The 14,797-nt window shown below is 42.9% G+C and overlaps 1 pseudogene; it reads left to right on the top strand.

Annotated features, from left to right (window-relative positions):
- Positions 1-9,696: 9,696 nt before the first annotated feature.
- On the top strand, positions 9,697-11,047 carry LOC147418004 (putative pectate lyase 21; annotated as a pseudogene).
- The last annotated feature ends 3,750 nt before the right edge of the window (positions 11,048-14,797 follow it).

Below are 14,797 nucleotides of genomic sequence, written 5' to 3'. Positions count from 1 at the left end.
GTAGTATGTGCTCTTTAAGCAATCTACACAACATAAAAATACGATACAGTCGTGTAAAAATCTATCAGATCATTATACATTTAGAGTTTTATTAAAGTAAAATAATTGTAATAGATCACCTGAAAAGCGCTGTGACGCTAGTGTCACTCCATCCAAACTTTGCCTGCATGTTGAGAAGAACCAGGAGTGCTTTCAATCTAGACATACGTGCTCCATTATACAATGGAGTATCGGCTTCACTTTTCATATCATCATAGATAAGCCTTTCTGAATCCATGATCGTCTCGATCATTTCATCAATCTTGGGCTCAAACATTGCCTCGTTGGGAATGTGCTCTGCATGATCATCCCCCGAGCTGTGAGAGGCTACATCTTGTGGCCTCACATATGCTGCTTGACCAAAGCGCCTGCGAACACGTCTATTGGGTTGCAAGATTGCTGCTTGTTGGCCAGCGTCAGAGTCCGACGAGTTATAATTGGCAACAACTCGATCTATGATAGATGGATCGAACTCGCCAAATTCGCGAACGTGCTGCAAAGAAACACGTCTTGTCCGTCGCACAGCATGCTTGCATTGATTACAAGGACATAAGACCCTTGTTGAGAGATAGGTGTTTCGGTTGGACGGTCCCACATCCTCGTCACTACTCATAATGAGGATAAAAATCTTATAACCTGGACAACAAATTTAATATTCTATTGGCATTCTTCGTCTTATCTCTCTCTCTCTCTCTCTCTCTCTCTCTCTCTCTCTCTCTCTCTCTACCTCACATTCTCTAGTCATGTCCAATCCCCGCACACCTCGGTCTAGAGGTGCACGGAGATCAGAACCACCGGGTTATAATCTCGTCTTTATTGGTCAATACCTATATTTGTGGGTACAAGAAATCTACAGACCCACGTCTACATGATACTGCATGTAGTGGACAAAACCCCTTTGCCTCTTCTCTAGCTGTAGCACTTCACAGCATCTTAACATCTTTTCACAGTAGATCTTTTCACTGTTCGTCTAACTCTAAACCCTAAACCGTAAGTAATTCTTGCGTGGACTCGATCTAACGTAAATAAGCGTAAATCTAAATAAACGTAAATCTAACTAAAAATAAACCTAAATCTAATTTAACGTAAGTCTACATCTAACCTAATCTTTAACGTCTTTTGGGATAGTTTCCTACAACGTTAAAACTCTCTTCTTCTTGTGTGTGTGTGTGTGTGTGTGTGTGTGGGTAAACCTAAATAAACCTAAGTCTAATCTAATATAACATAAATCTAAATCTAACGTAAATTATGTTATATTAAAAACAAAGAACTAAACTAACAGGGATTATAAGAACCTTAAAACTGATTTAACACATAATTTTTCACATAACTCGGCAAGAGTTGGCATTCTCATCACTAAAGATGTGAGAGTTAACTTCCGGCGGTGACGCTGCCTCATCTCCATCCACATCTGACGACAGCAATTGGCCCTTTGGACCGTTCTTGCTCTTGTTACTAACTTTGAAGTTGTTGTTGAATGACTAGAGGTTGTCTAGATGGTCATTGTCGGGATGTAGTGACTCTTGCCGCCCTGAAGATCCACCTTCTTCCCTATCTTCTAAAGACATTTTACCAGTACTTTTGGATCGACGGAGCCCACCATGAGTGAAGGCAGCAATACCCTATATTCCATTGAGGGCTTTCTTCACCCGCTTCATGCAGGCATCGCACTCTATGGAGACCTAAATCTAATCTAATATAACGTAAATCTAAATCTAGCGTAAATAAACGTAAATCTAACTAAAAATAAACCTAAATCTAATCTAATTTAACTTAAATAAACCTAAATCTAATTTAACGCAAGTCTACATCTAACCTAATCTTTAACGTCTTTTAGGATAGTTTCTTACGACGTTATAACTCTCTTCTTCTTATGTGTGTGCGCGTGTGTGGATGTGTGTGCCAATAAAAAGAGATAAATGGTATAACCTTTCTATCACCCATGCCAAGTATGATAGATTGGTTATGCCATTTCCCTCTTGAATAATAGGTCTTGAGTTCAACTCCTCGTCGGCTAGATCTTTAGGTCTTTTAATTTTAATTAGTTTCCTACAACGTTAAATTAGTTTCTCTCTCTTTCTCTCTCAATGTGTGTGCGTTTTTTTGTTTATGCATGTTTTCTCTCTCTTTTCCTCTCTCAATGTGTGTGCGTTTTTTGTTTATGCATGTTCTCTCTCTCTTTTCCTCTCTCAATGTGTGCGTTTTTTGTTTATGCATGCTCTCTCTCTCTTTTCCTCTCTCAATGTGTGTGTGCATTCTTTGTTTATGTATGTGTGTGTGCGTTTTTGTTTATGTTTGTACTCTTTCTCTCTCTCTCTCTCTCTCAAAAACACTATGTGTGTGTGTGTTTGAGAGAGAGAGAGAGAGAGAGGGAGAGAGGGAGAGAGAAAGACGGGAAGGGAACATGAGAGTGAGGAGAGGGAAGGAGCATACCTGGCTCTCCTTCCTCTCCTCGTGTGTGTGTGTGTGTGTGTGTGTGGAGAAGAGAGAGAGAGAGAGAGAGAGAGAGAGAGAGAGGGAGAGCGTTACCTGCTCCTTGCTTGAGGGCGCCGAAAAACTCAGATCTGAGATTTGAGTTTTTGGGCGCTCTCTGTTATTTTTTGCGACGCTCATAGCGACGCCGAGAAATTTTTTTTTGAGCGTCGCTGTGTGAGCGTCGCTAATATGAATAACCTCTTGTAGTGGAAGGAAAAGATGCACGTAGCTGGTTACATAGACGTAGATTATACTGGGAATGTGGAAGGTTGGCGTCAAGCTATGCCTTTATATTCACAAATGATGCAACTTCATGGAAACCTTGTTTGGCACATCTCAATCTATCATAGAAATGGAGTATGTTGCTACATTTGAGGCTAGCAAGGAGGCTATATGGCTCACTGATCCTCGAGGATCTGTACGCAATGCGACCAATCCAGAGTTGATGCAAAAATAGCAATGCATTTCCTATTCACTAGTGCTATGCGGACACATGATTCTCTTGCAAGGCTCGAATGCTATGTCAATTGAGTTAAAAGAAAGCCAACCTGGCATAACTATGTTTTCTGGATGAATGTACAGCTAGGGCAACTCCATGTGAGAAAGTTGAAGCAGATCTCGATAGGCTCATTCTATAGAGCAAGATACAAAGGAAGTGGACCAAAGCTAGAAATGCATAACTATGTTTTCTGGATGAATGTACAGTTGGGGCAACTCCGTGTGAGAAAGTTGAAACAGATCTCGATAGGCTCATTCTATAGAGCAAAATACAAAGGAAGTTCAAATGCAAGTCCATGCCTCTCCATCAATAGAAGCGGACATCTGTACGAAATGCGATCATTTCAAATCTAATCCAAAATCAGTAATGCATCTCCTGTTTATTCATGCTTGATAATGATTTAAGGTACCCTCATTACGATGATTGTGTGTGACAAATTTGGGGGGGGGGGGGGGGGGATCTTGATCAGCCCCCTTTTGGATGACAAAACACAATGAAGGAGAGATCTACATGAGGGAATGCAGATGGAAGTTGTTCTGTTTCATGGAATCTCCCAAGGGGTCAAGGATGGTGATGGTGTCCGCCTCATGGTTTATTGGAGAATCTGCAGGTGTTCCAATGTGTCGAGTCGGCGAAGCTGGATGGGACAATAGCACCTGGTGGTAAACCTCAGCCGTATGGAATGTCTTGTGCGTCCGGAGACTCCAATGTTGTCTCAATCAAACTTGGAGCAAATTAGCCCATCAAGTAGAACTTGATCGGCAGATCTTTGTGAGGAAAAAACAAACCGTAGATTGCTCTACCTTGATCAATAGGGGGTGACTTCAATGTTGTCTCAACCAAACTGGTTGCAAATTAGCTCATGAAACTTTTCTCAAATACATCCAAAAAAAGTATTGAAGAAGCCACGATTTGAACCATGCGTGAATTACAACTCCAAAACCTTTTGATAGTAGTTCTCCATATTTAGCTAAAGGTATTCCTAATGGCTTCAAAAAATTGAAAAAGTATTCTTAATGGCTTAAAAAATTAAAACGTATTTCTAATTCAAAGATTCTCTCAACAAAAAACAAAAACAATGCACTAATCTATAACACATAGCAACGAACAATGATAAAGCATGTAGATTTGCAACAATATTAGCTCGGTAAGACGGATTCAACATTAAGAGAGAGAGAGAGAGTGAGAGTGTACGCAAGGACACTTTAAAGAGAAAAAAATGTTTTAAAAAAATAAAAAGAACAAAGAAACACCTCTTTATATGGATACAAAAGATGTTTTGACTTTTTCACCTTTGCATGTCTTTTGACTTTTCAACTTTATTTGTCTTTTCATTTCTTAAACTTACCATTCACTTATGCACTTAATATGTTTTTGAAAGAATTTCTATTTTTTTAAAATTGAGAAGACCTAATTAACTATTAATAAAAACATACTTCTCTCTCTTTCTCTCTCCGGCATTGCTCTTTGTCCTCCATACTCCTTGTTTACAAGGGAATCCTTTAATTAGCATCTCCATAAGGATAACGATTAGAACTAGAACTATGTAAAGAATATTTGTGTACCGTCATGGGATTGGGTGTGCTCTTCTTTCAGGGCTTTAGTAAAGTGTTGAACTCTTGGAGGCAAGTGTGGAAGGCTGGATTAAACTTGTCAATTAGTACCACATGGCAAAGTGTTTTTCGTCCTTTCCTTTTGAGAGGGGCATGTGGACGGTTGGATAAAACTTGTCGATAATTGCCACATGGTAAAGTTCATGAGTTATTTTCAACCATTGGCGTGGGGGAGGGAAGTAGTGAGAACTCTATATATATCCATTTATTTACAACTATATATTTTTGTATATCACACCCTCAGGGGGCCATATCGAGGACCCATCGAACGCAGCTCGTGAGCCACATATCCTCAACCTTGGGGTTACATCACCAAGGGTCAACAAAATGTGTGACGCTCTTTGGGTGCCCTTTGGTTGAGGGCAAAGTGTTTTTCTTCCTTTCCTATTGAGAGGGGCATGAACGAGGCATTGTCTTATGTAGGTCATTGTGAGTAAATAGTAGACAATTATTTCATTCTAATTTATGTGTAGTAGTAAGGTCGGTGGGCTTCGCCCGCTTCTCTCTCTTTCTCTCTCTCTCTCTCTCTCTCTGCGTCATTGTGCTCCCGGAGCTGCAGGCCACACCCGCTGCTTGAAGGAGCTTCTGATACGTGATAGTGGGAGGGAACCGGAATTCCCTCCCCCATTATCCTTAGTATAGATGATGCATATCGATCCTTCCTATTTGGCTTTGGAGCTAGAAAGACACATGAAGGCAACACAAAATGAGCTTGATATTACTACCTCCAAACCCTTCAATATTCAAGACCTTGAGAAAAACAACTCTCTCCCTCACCTCTCCACAATTTTGGAAAACTAAAAGTCATTTCAAAATATCTCAAATTCATAAGGGCAAGTCTAGGAAGTTAAAAACCTCATAAAAGTGGAAAGTTGAAAGACTTAGCGTGTCTATGTAAAGAGGCGGTCAATGGTGCATGCAATGTGTGTGTCATTCCCTTTTTTTTTACAGCACACCAGAGGGCCCACAGGGAGAGGTGCTTGTCTCTTCCAAATATTAGCCATGAAACATGGTTGGGCAAGGGCCGCATACCATCGAACAAGAGTCACGTGTAGGCATCACCATGGCCACCTAATTGATGCACCACATGTATTGGGAACAACGGAGAGAACTTGTAGCAACAAGCTAGGAACCTTGGGTCACCCGAGGAGGAGGATCCACTGGAGTATTGAAGGGCAAGAGCCCTAGCAATGTGAACACCAGGTGAGCACAAGCTATCCCTATAGAAGGGACCCAAAGGGAGTGTTGACCCCACAACCCATACGGTGAGAGACGAAAGCCTTACCGTTATACCAACTCTATGGAGACGTGTGTCATTCTACATTTGTATTGTTCTCTCTGTTTTTCTGCTCTTTGGAGTTTGCTTGCACTATGTATGCACTCAAAATACTTGCGAGCATTGAGGCACATAGCGCTCTCTCTCTCTCTCTCTCTCTCTCTCTCTCTCTCTCGGTTCTAGATTTCCTTATCAAACAAGATGAAACCTTACCAAAGTAAAACCTTATAGACTTTCCATCCTTATCAAACAAGATGAAACCTTACCAAAGTCAAAACCTTATAGACTTTCCATATACAGCCCATAACAATTTTTAGAATAACTAGTAAAACGGCGCCGCCTTCGGCGGCCGCATGGCCCCTCTTTACCCCCATCGCACTCACCACCAACTTACTCCTAAAAGCCTCCCAAATTGGATTTTGCTACTCTGTAAGGATTTACAGCTCCCAGAAACCCTTCCCCTATAATTAATCTCCCCACATAGAGAAAGATTTTGTGCACTGGCCACTATGCACCTTGGTTGTCGTACGACATAAAGGCAGAAGGCCATCTCCAACAACGACAACCCCCCGGGACCTCCTTGGCAGTCCTCTCTCTCTCTCTCTCTCTCTCTCTCTCTCTCTCTCTCTCTCTCTCTCTCTCTTTCTTGTTGTGCAGAGCACATCGTCGAAATCCGACCTCTGAATCTGCTCTCTCTCTCTCTCTCTCTCTCTCTCTCTCTCTCTCTCTCTCTCTCTTTCTTTCTTGTTGTGCAGAGCACATCGTCGAAATCCGACCTCTGAATCTGCTCTCTCTCTCTCTCTCTCTCTCTCTCTCTCTCTCTCTCTCTCTCTCTCTCTCTCTCTCTGCGCTCAGCTGAGCACTGTCCGAAGCTCAGCTGTCAACAACCGGCCGCCTCTCTCTCTTTCCGAGCATGCAGGTGCAGGCAGTGTCTCTCTCTTTCCGAGCGCGTAGGTGCAGGCCACACTGAGTCTGCTCTCTCTCTCTCTCTCTCTCTCTCTCTCTCTCTCTCTCTCTCTCTATATGGGGCGGAATTTCTCCTTTTCCCCTTTCCGTGAACCGGCATTTTGGAAATTGAAAACGACAAGATATTAAGCTCAGCTGTCAACAGCCGCCGCCATGGTCCATCCATCTCCAGGAACGCCCCCCCCCCCCCCCCCCCCCCCCCCGGACCTCCTTGCCAAAAACTTCGCAAACCTACATATGTGAAACAAAGAGGTAAATTGTCAAAATTTGAAGGTTTTCTTACCTCAAATAAAAAATTTAGAGGTAAATTTCAAAATTTGTAGGTGGGACTACACTAAACCTAGGTTTTTTTTCGAGCACAACTATGAGTCCTCGCTATCTCCCCTCTCTCTTTCCCTCTCTCTCTCTCTCTCACTCTCTCTCTCTCTCTCTCTCTCTCTCTCTCTCTCTCTCTCTCGCTTTCTTTCTTGCTGTGTAGAGCACTTCGCCGAATCTGACCTCTGAATCTTCTCTCTCTCTCTCTCTCTCTCTTCTCTCATCTCATCTCTCTCTCTCTCTCTCTCCTCTCTCTCTCTCTCTCTCTCTCTCTCCGCGCTCAGTTGAGCACTGTCCGGAAGCTCAGCTGTCAACAGCCGGCCCGCCTCTCTCTCTCTCTTTCTTCTCTCTTTCCGAGCGTGCAGGTGCAGGCCACACTGAGTCTGCTCTCTCTCTCTCTCTCTCTCTCTCTCTCTCTCTCCTCCTCTCTCTCTCTCTCTCTCTCTCATGGGGCGGGATTTCTTCTTTTCCCCTTGCCGTGAGTTGACATTTTGGAAATTGAAAACGGCAAGATATTAAGCTCAGCTATCAACAGCCGACCGCCATGGTCCATCTTCTCCCTAGTCCCGACCAGTGTTCGGGAAAAATCATTTTTCCAAACATACAAAATTCCTTTCCTTGAATTTGCCAAGAGGAAATTTTAGAAATTATGGGGCGGAATTTTTCTCTATTATGGGGCGGAATTTCTCCTTTTCCCATTGCCGTGAACCGGCATTTTGAAAATTGAAAACGGAAAAATATTAGGCGGAATTTTTCTCTATTGTGGGGCGGAATTTCTCCTTTTCCCCTTCCCGTGAACCGGCATTTTAAAAATTGAAAACGACAAGATATTAAGCTGAGACACATCACAAAAAAGGGCAATTATGTCTAAAACTAACGAAGCAATTCATCTACAAACCTTACTCTCTCATCATTTATTTAATATAACATTTTATTTCATTTCTCTCTCTCTCTCTCTCTCTCTCTCTCTCTCTCTCTCTCTCTCTCTCTCTCTCTGGGAACAGGCGGCCAGGCAGTTTTCAATATAACATATCATTTCATTTTTCCCTCTCCCTTGCTTCTCTCTCTCCCTCTCTGGTAACACAGGCGGCCAGTCCGTTTTATCTCTCTCTCTCTCTCTCTTGCTACCAAGGCTGCTTCTCTCTCTCTCTTTCACCATGCAGCCAAAGCGCAGGGAACACAGGCCGCATGAATGGGGGACCGTGCATAAGTGGAGGTCAAGGAGGGCCCGTACGTAGCGCGAAGGCTCTCTCTCTCTCTCTCTCTCTCTCTCTCTCTACGTGCAGTCCTCTCGCTGATCGCACGGCTGTAGTGCACACCATCGGGACTGGCCGGATGAAGGAGGTAGCGCCACCTGGCAGTCGGAAACACCCCCCTTTTTATCTCTCTCTCTCTCTCTCTCCCCCCCTCTCTCTCTCTCTCTCACACACACACACACACAACATTTGACGACGTGGGGGACCTATCTTGATCCAATCAATGCCGCCCTACTATTTACACACATACACACAGAGGGAGAAGAAAAAGAAGAAGAAGAAGAGAGTTTTAACGTCGTAGGAAACTATCCCAAGAGCGAGCTGTGTGTGTGTGTGTGTGTGTGTGTGTGTGTGAGAGAGAGAGAGAGAGAGAGAGAGAGAGAGAGAGAGAGAGAGAAGGAAGAAGAAAAGGGGGGGGGGGGGGGTGTTTGACCTTGCTCTCACTTTTTTAAAATTGATCTCATAGGTCATTTGGGCCTTTTGAAGACGTTAATATAACATTTCATCTCTCTCTCTCTCTCTCTCTCTCTCACACACACACACACACACACACACACACAGCATTTGACGACGTTAATATAACATCTCATGATTCATCTCTCTCTCTCTCTCATGCGACATGCATGGCCGCCTGTGAGCACCTGAAGCAAACCCTACGCCTGACTGAGCCCAACAAAGGCTTCTGACTTTATGGCTGCTTCTGACTGAGCCCAACAAAGGCGGACAGTCGAAGAGAAGCGGCGCGCTCTCTCTCTCTCTCTCTCAACAGCCCGGTTGCAGTGCGCATACCTCCAAGGCTTGGCCGGTTGAAGCTGCTCACGACACGTGGCAAGGGGGGGGGGGGGGGGGGGGGGGTGGGGGGGGGGGGCAGGAATGGTGGGTGGAGGGGGGGGGGGTGGGGGGGGGGAGGAATCCCCCCTCCCCTTTTATCTATTAGTATAGATTCAGCACAAAATCAAAGGTTTAAATTTAAATGCAAAATGTATTCATCATTCAGAGCCCTTAAGAGCACATAGATACTTCATGAGCAAAGTCACTTCCAAATTACTAGAATCATACCTATATTCTAACCCCTACAAAATTTCTAAAAGCTGTAGGTAATGACATTATTGCAGTTTATGTTGCTTTCATGTCTTCAAAGAATAATATCAATGCCTCTTCCATGGCTTCAATTACTAAGGATGTGCGTGTGTGTGCGCACGCGCGTGCATGTCCTTGCGGACATATACGCATATATTTGTTGCACGAGTGTGGATAACGTTTGCAAGGAGCATGGTGATAGTGCTACAAGACATGTTGTGGGTGCAGAGCCATACTACAATAGATGGAAAGGGGGTGAATGTGACAATAAATGGAAGGAATCTAGTATTGGGAGGGGTTCAAAATGTTATCATACCAACAGACAAATAAGTAACATAAGGGGCTCCGACACCTTGCCCATCTTCTCAGGCTCCACCAAGGTGTGGGTGGATCACATCACCTCCTTCAATGGAGAACTTGGCTTGGCCTCTGTCTTGCAAGGTTCCACTGATGTCACAATCTCCAACATTAAGCTTCAAAACTACAACTTCAAAATGTTGCTTGGTGCCTCTGATGCCGACTCTGAAGATCGCTCCCTTCACGTCACTATCTACCGCAATTGGTTCCACGACTCAATGCAACGTATGCCCCATTGCAGGTGCCTCTCTCTCTCTCTCTCTCTCTCTCTCTCTCTCTCTCACACACACACACACACACACACACACACACACACACACACGCACACACAATATTGAACTCAACATAGTCCCTCAAGGAAAGCTTAAAACTTCACTTCATGGCCTTTGCTTATCTCGTTAAATAGTGATCTCCAATCGTATTCAATGAAGCACCATAGCTCAGTTTCCTCTTAGAAGGACCCATGATGTGAAGGCTTCATTTAGATGGCTTAACCAAACATACACTTCTAGGAAACACTCGAACTTAAAAGGAGCAAAGGGAAGAAAAGAAGAGATATTATCTTTTACTCTTGTATTTTGTATCCAAGAGGGCGAAGGGAGGGGGAGGTTTACCTAAAGATCAATGCACATGCATCTACACATACACACAAAAACATCTCTTGTTATAGTTATCAATCAATTTCATTTGTAACTATTGAAAAATAATCATACAAAGAGATTAACATAGCAATTATGAATGCTACTCTTGTTTATCCACCCTAATCCCTAGAGTAATAACCCTTTCTTGTGTGATGATGCAGGTGGGAGTGTGCCATATGGTATACAACTTATATACAAATTGGGGTTACTATGCTATAGGGGGTAGAGCAAATGCCTGCATTAGGTCGGAGAGCAATGTTTTTGTAGCTAGTAGAGCAAAGGAGGTGACACCTTGGTTTGAGAGCAAGCCTGCCACCTTTGACATGAGTTCACGCATAGAATCAAAGAATGATCTCCTCCTCAATGGAACTACCTTCCACCAGTTCCTTGTGGCTACTAGGGATGTGGCTCCATCTTACCCCTCTGGTAGCTCTCCCCCGATTTTGTTTACTTCATCATTGCCTCCATTGGTAGAGCATTGCTCTGGTGCCCTTTTCGGTGACAACTTGCTAAGATGCCAACAAGTTTAAAGCTTAGCTATTTGAATCAAGTATAAGTGTGTTGGGATTTAGGCTAGCACTCCTTACTATCATTTAGACACTCCCATTTTTGGTAGAGTGACAACATTGATTCATTCAAGGTTTTATTATGAGAAAACTATTAGCTTTCAAACTATATTTTTTGACCTAAACTTGAAATCTCGTTATATTCGATGGAATTTGTACGTCTATTTAAAAAGCAAGGCGAAATTTTTTTCACGTTGGCCCTTCACTCACGCTCTTAAATAAAAAGATCCACTTATATATATTTTTTTCAATGCTTTGCAAGTTCACATGCGAAGGCGACCGCATTGCCCCTCTTACCCTCAAGCTCTTCACTCTTGACAAATTTCACAAAAGAAGATCAAGAAAATTACTCTCTCTTCTTCTTTCTTTCTTATCTCCCCCAATGTCCCCCCCCCCCCCCCCCTTCTCTCTCTCTCTCTCTCTCTCTCTCTCTCTCTCTCTCTCTCTCTCTCTCTCTCTATCTATCTATTTGCCGTCTGCTACTCACGACCTCGTGTGTGTGTGTTTTTTATGGTTTCAGCATAAATGTGACGGAGGCAAGGTCCAAGTTAATGAGAAAGGACGTAGAGAGATACGTCTCTCTCTTTTCGAGCGCAAGTGCAGGCTACATTGAACCTGCCTCTGAGTCTGTTGCATCTCTCTCTCTCTCTCTCTCTCTCTCTCTCTCTCAACACACACACACACACACACACACACACAATCTCTCTCTCTCTCTCTCTCTCTCTCTCTCTCTCTCTCTCTCTCTCTCTCTCTCTCTCTCTGGTGTACTAACAATGCGCAGAGAGAACCAAATACCGGCTGCAGCTCTCTCCGCGCGCCTTTAGTACATTCATGAGACCTGCCTCTCTCTCTCTCTCTCTCTCTCTCTCTCTCTCTCTCTCTCTCTCTCAATGCAGCCGTTTTTTGACCTAGTAGACAACAATCCACTCTTTTGATCATAACTTCTTCATCCGAACTCCGATTTGGGTGATCTATAGCCTCAATCGAAGAGCACGAAGTCCTCTACGCATTGATGTAAAGACAGAAATTTTCAGAGTTATGGAAGGCGTTTCTGTAGCAGCATTTCCGAAGTGAACAGATTCAATAAAATCGATTCTCATCTCCTATTTTACATACAATGTCTTCCGGCACTCGCAAGGGTTCTTCTTCTTCAACAAGGTCCACAACCATTGTGGAAAATGATCCAAAATCTCCTAAGTGTGGAGATAGCAACACAACCACCCAACCAACGACATCGGAAACCATGATCATGGCGTACTTGGTATCATTGCAAGAGACCGTAAACAAACAAGGCGAAGGACTTACGAGCACTTGCAATGGAGAATGGCACACTAAGGGTACTTGTGGTTGAGAATGAGAATCTCAAGAGACACTTGAGATGCAAACAACAACGTTTGATGCAACTTGAAGAGGAAGTCAAGAATGTAAACGCTCTCTTGTGGACTTAAATGCTTTGAAGGAGCGAATGAGCAAAGTAGAGCATGACCATGTATTGAAAGAGGAGAAATTTGACACTATGAGCCGGGATGTATGCGACATGAAAAATGTATGCACAAACAAGTCTTGGGCTGATGTATGTGGTAGCAATGTGGTTTCTAATTCCTCACTCATGCAAGCTATGTTCAAACAAAGAATGTTGAGAATGTGATGTGGAGGAGTTGAAGGAACGGGAGCGACGTTGCGACGTTCCAAGAACATTGTTATTCGTGGAATTCCCAGAAGAGAAGTTAGAGACACCTCCTTCTCTTGCCATTGTTATTGAAGATTTCTTTAAAACCCACTTTGGCATGTCCGGAGTTATGGTCTATGGAGCACATAGAGTGGGGAAGCAAGGAGCTCCTCGCTCGGAGAACGGCCAATTGTATGCACCATGCCGGATGAGACCAAACGAAAGATTATCCTTGATAATAGTTGGATCTATTTGAGGGATACAAAATGTTTTGTATGTGAAGATCGCACTATTAAGCAACAAATATGCGTCGCAAGGCATATGAGGAAAAGAATAATAAAAACAAGGAGATCTCTCATGAAGAAAATGTGCCCAAGGAGGAGGCAAGTCTCTCAAGCAAATAGGGATGCGTGACCTATGAGACCGAGTTACAATTGAAAATATGCTTTTGGAATTGTAATGGATACCCATGGAATGCGGGGTTGGCATTGATGAACTAACAAGCAAAGCCGATGTTGTACTTCTTGTTGAAACTTGGGAGCATGATACACAAAGGATTAACGGCTTGGAGGATTACAATGTACATTCATTGATGTGGTCAAAGATCTCAAGCAATGAAGAGGACAAGGAGGGTTAGCATGTATGGTTAAGAAAGGATTGGAAGATTTTGTATCAATTGTGAAAGATGACAAGTACAAACGTTATGTATGGCTGAAAATTATGACACCAGAAAGAGCGCACCCATTTTTGTAGCCGTTTGCTACATTCCTCATCATGATTCTCCCTTTTATGCTTGCATGGATAGAGATCAACCATTTTTCTGATTTGGAAGAGGACATTGCTTATTTCAAAGGTGAAAGGTGATGTTATTGTATTTGGGGATATGAATGCTCGCACAAAAACATTGCAACATGATACTCAACAATTTGATATGCCATACATTTCAAGGGAGTTGGAGGAAGTTCACTTGTATGATCGTACTTCAATGGATGAGAAAGAGCCGGATCACTATGGAAAGTTACTTTTACACATGTGTAATAGCACGGGTATGCTCATTGCCAATGGTGTATCTTTGTGGAGTGGAACCAATGGATTTACATGTAGAAGACATAATGGGGATAGTGTGATTGGACTATATGCTACTCTCTGAAAGCCATCATGTATCGCATAAAGAGTTTTATGTTTGGTCAATGGACCCCGGAATCCGACCATCGCACCTTATGTATTGACCTTTCATGTGGAGAAGAAACTAAGCATGATAATTTCAGCCAAAGGAAAGGTGAAGTTATCACTATGTATGGATTTCAAACGGGCACCAATGTACATTGAAATGGTTGAGAAAAAATTATGGATGACAAAGCTTCAATGTGATGCACCATTGGAAACTAAATGGGAAGCTTTCAAGAAAGCTATTTGTTCTTGTGCGGAAGAATGCTTTGCCATAAAGCATCTCCATGGTATCAACAAAGATAGATCACGCAAAAGGTGGTTTGATAAAGAATGTCAAGATGCTCGAAAGTCCTTGATAAAGCTTGATGTAACTATGGACAAAAACAACTATCAAAGTCATTTGCATACATACAAGGCATTGACTCAAAAGAAGAGAAGAAGATGGGAAGTAAAGCAGTAAGAATTTCAAGTCCAAGAAAAGGCACATGCATGTGGAAGATTTTGGAGAAACTTGAGAGGCAAGCGGGTTGAGAATTTTGGTAACTTGAGTCTAGTGGATATGTACACACATTGTAGGCAATTATATGAGCAAGAAAATACTGAAAAAATGTCATTTTATGGTTCACTCCCATGTATGCCATCTTTTTTTACTATTGAGGATGTATGCGGTGGGCTTGAAAAGTTGGCCACTCGCAAAGCGGGAGATCTTCAAGGTATCAAGCCGGAGATGATCAAATGGACGGGAGATTTTACCCATGAGTGGATGTGTGATATGTTCAACCTTGCACTTCAACATGGTATGCCTTATGATTGGAGTACTAATTGGGTTAAGCCTTTGTATAAAGGAGGGGATGTAAAGAATGTAAGCAACTACC

This window comes from Adiantum capillus-veneris, chromosome 30 (assembly GCF_014529385.1).
Source record: "Adiantum capillus-veneris isolate H3 chromosome 30, ASM1452938v2, whole genome shotgun sequence".
Lineage (NCBI taxonomy): Eukaryota > Viridiplantae > Streptophyta > Polypodiopsida > Polypodiales > Pteridaceae > Adiantum > Adiantum capillus-veneris.
The sequence above is the reverse complement of the archived record's forward strand: the minus strand, read 5'-3'. Positions and strand labels throughout refer to the sequence as shown.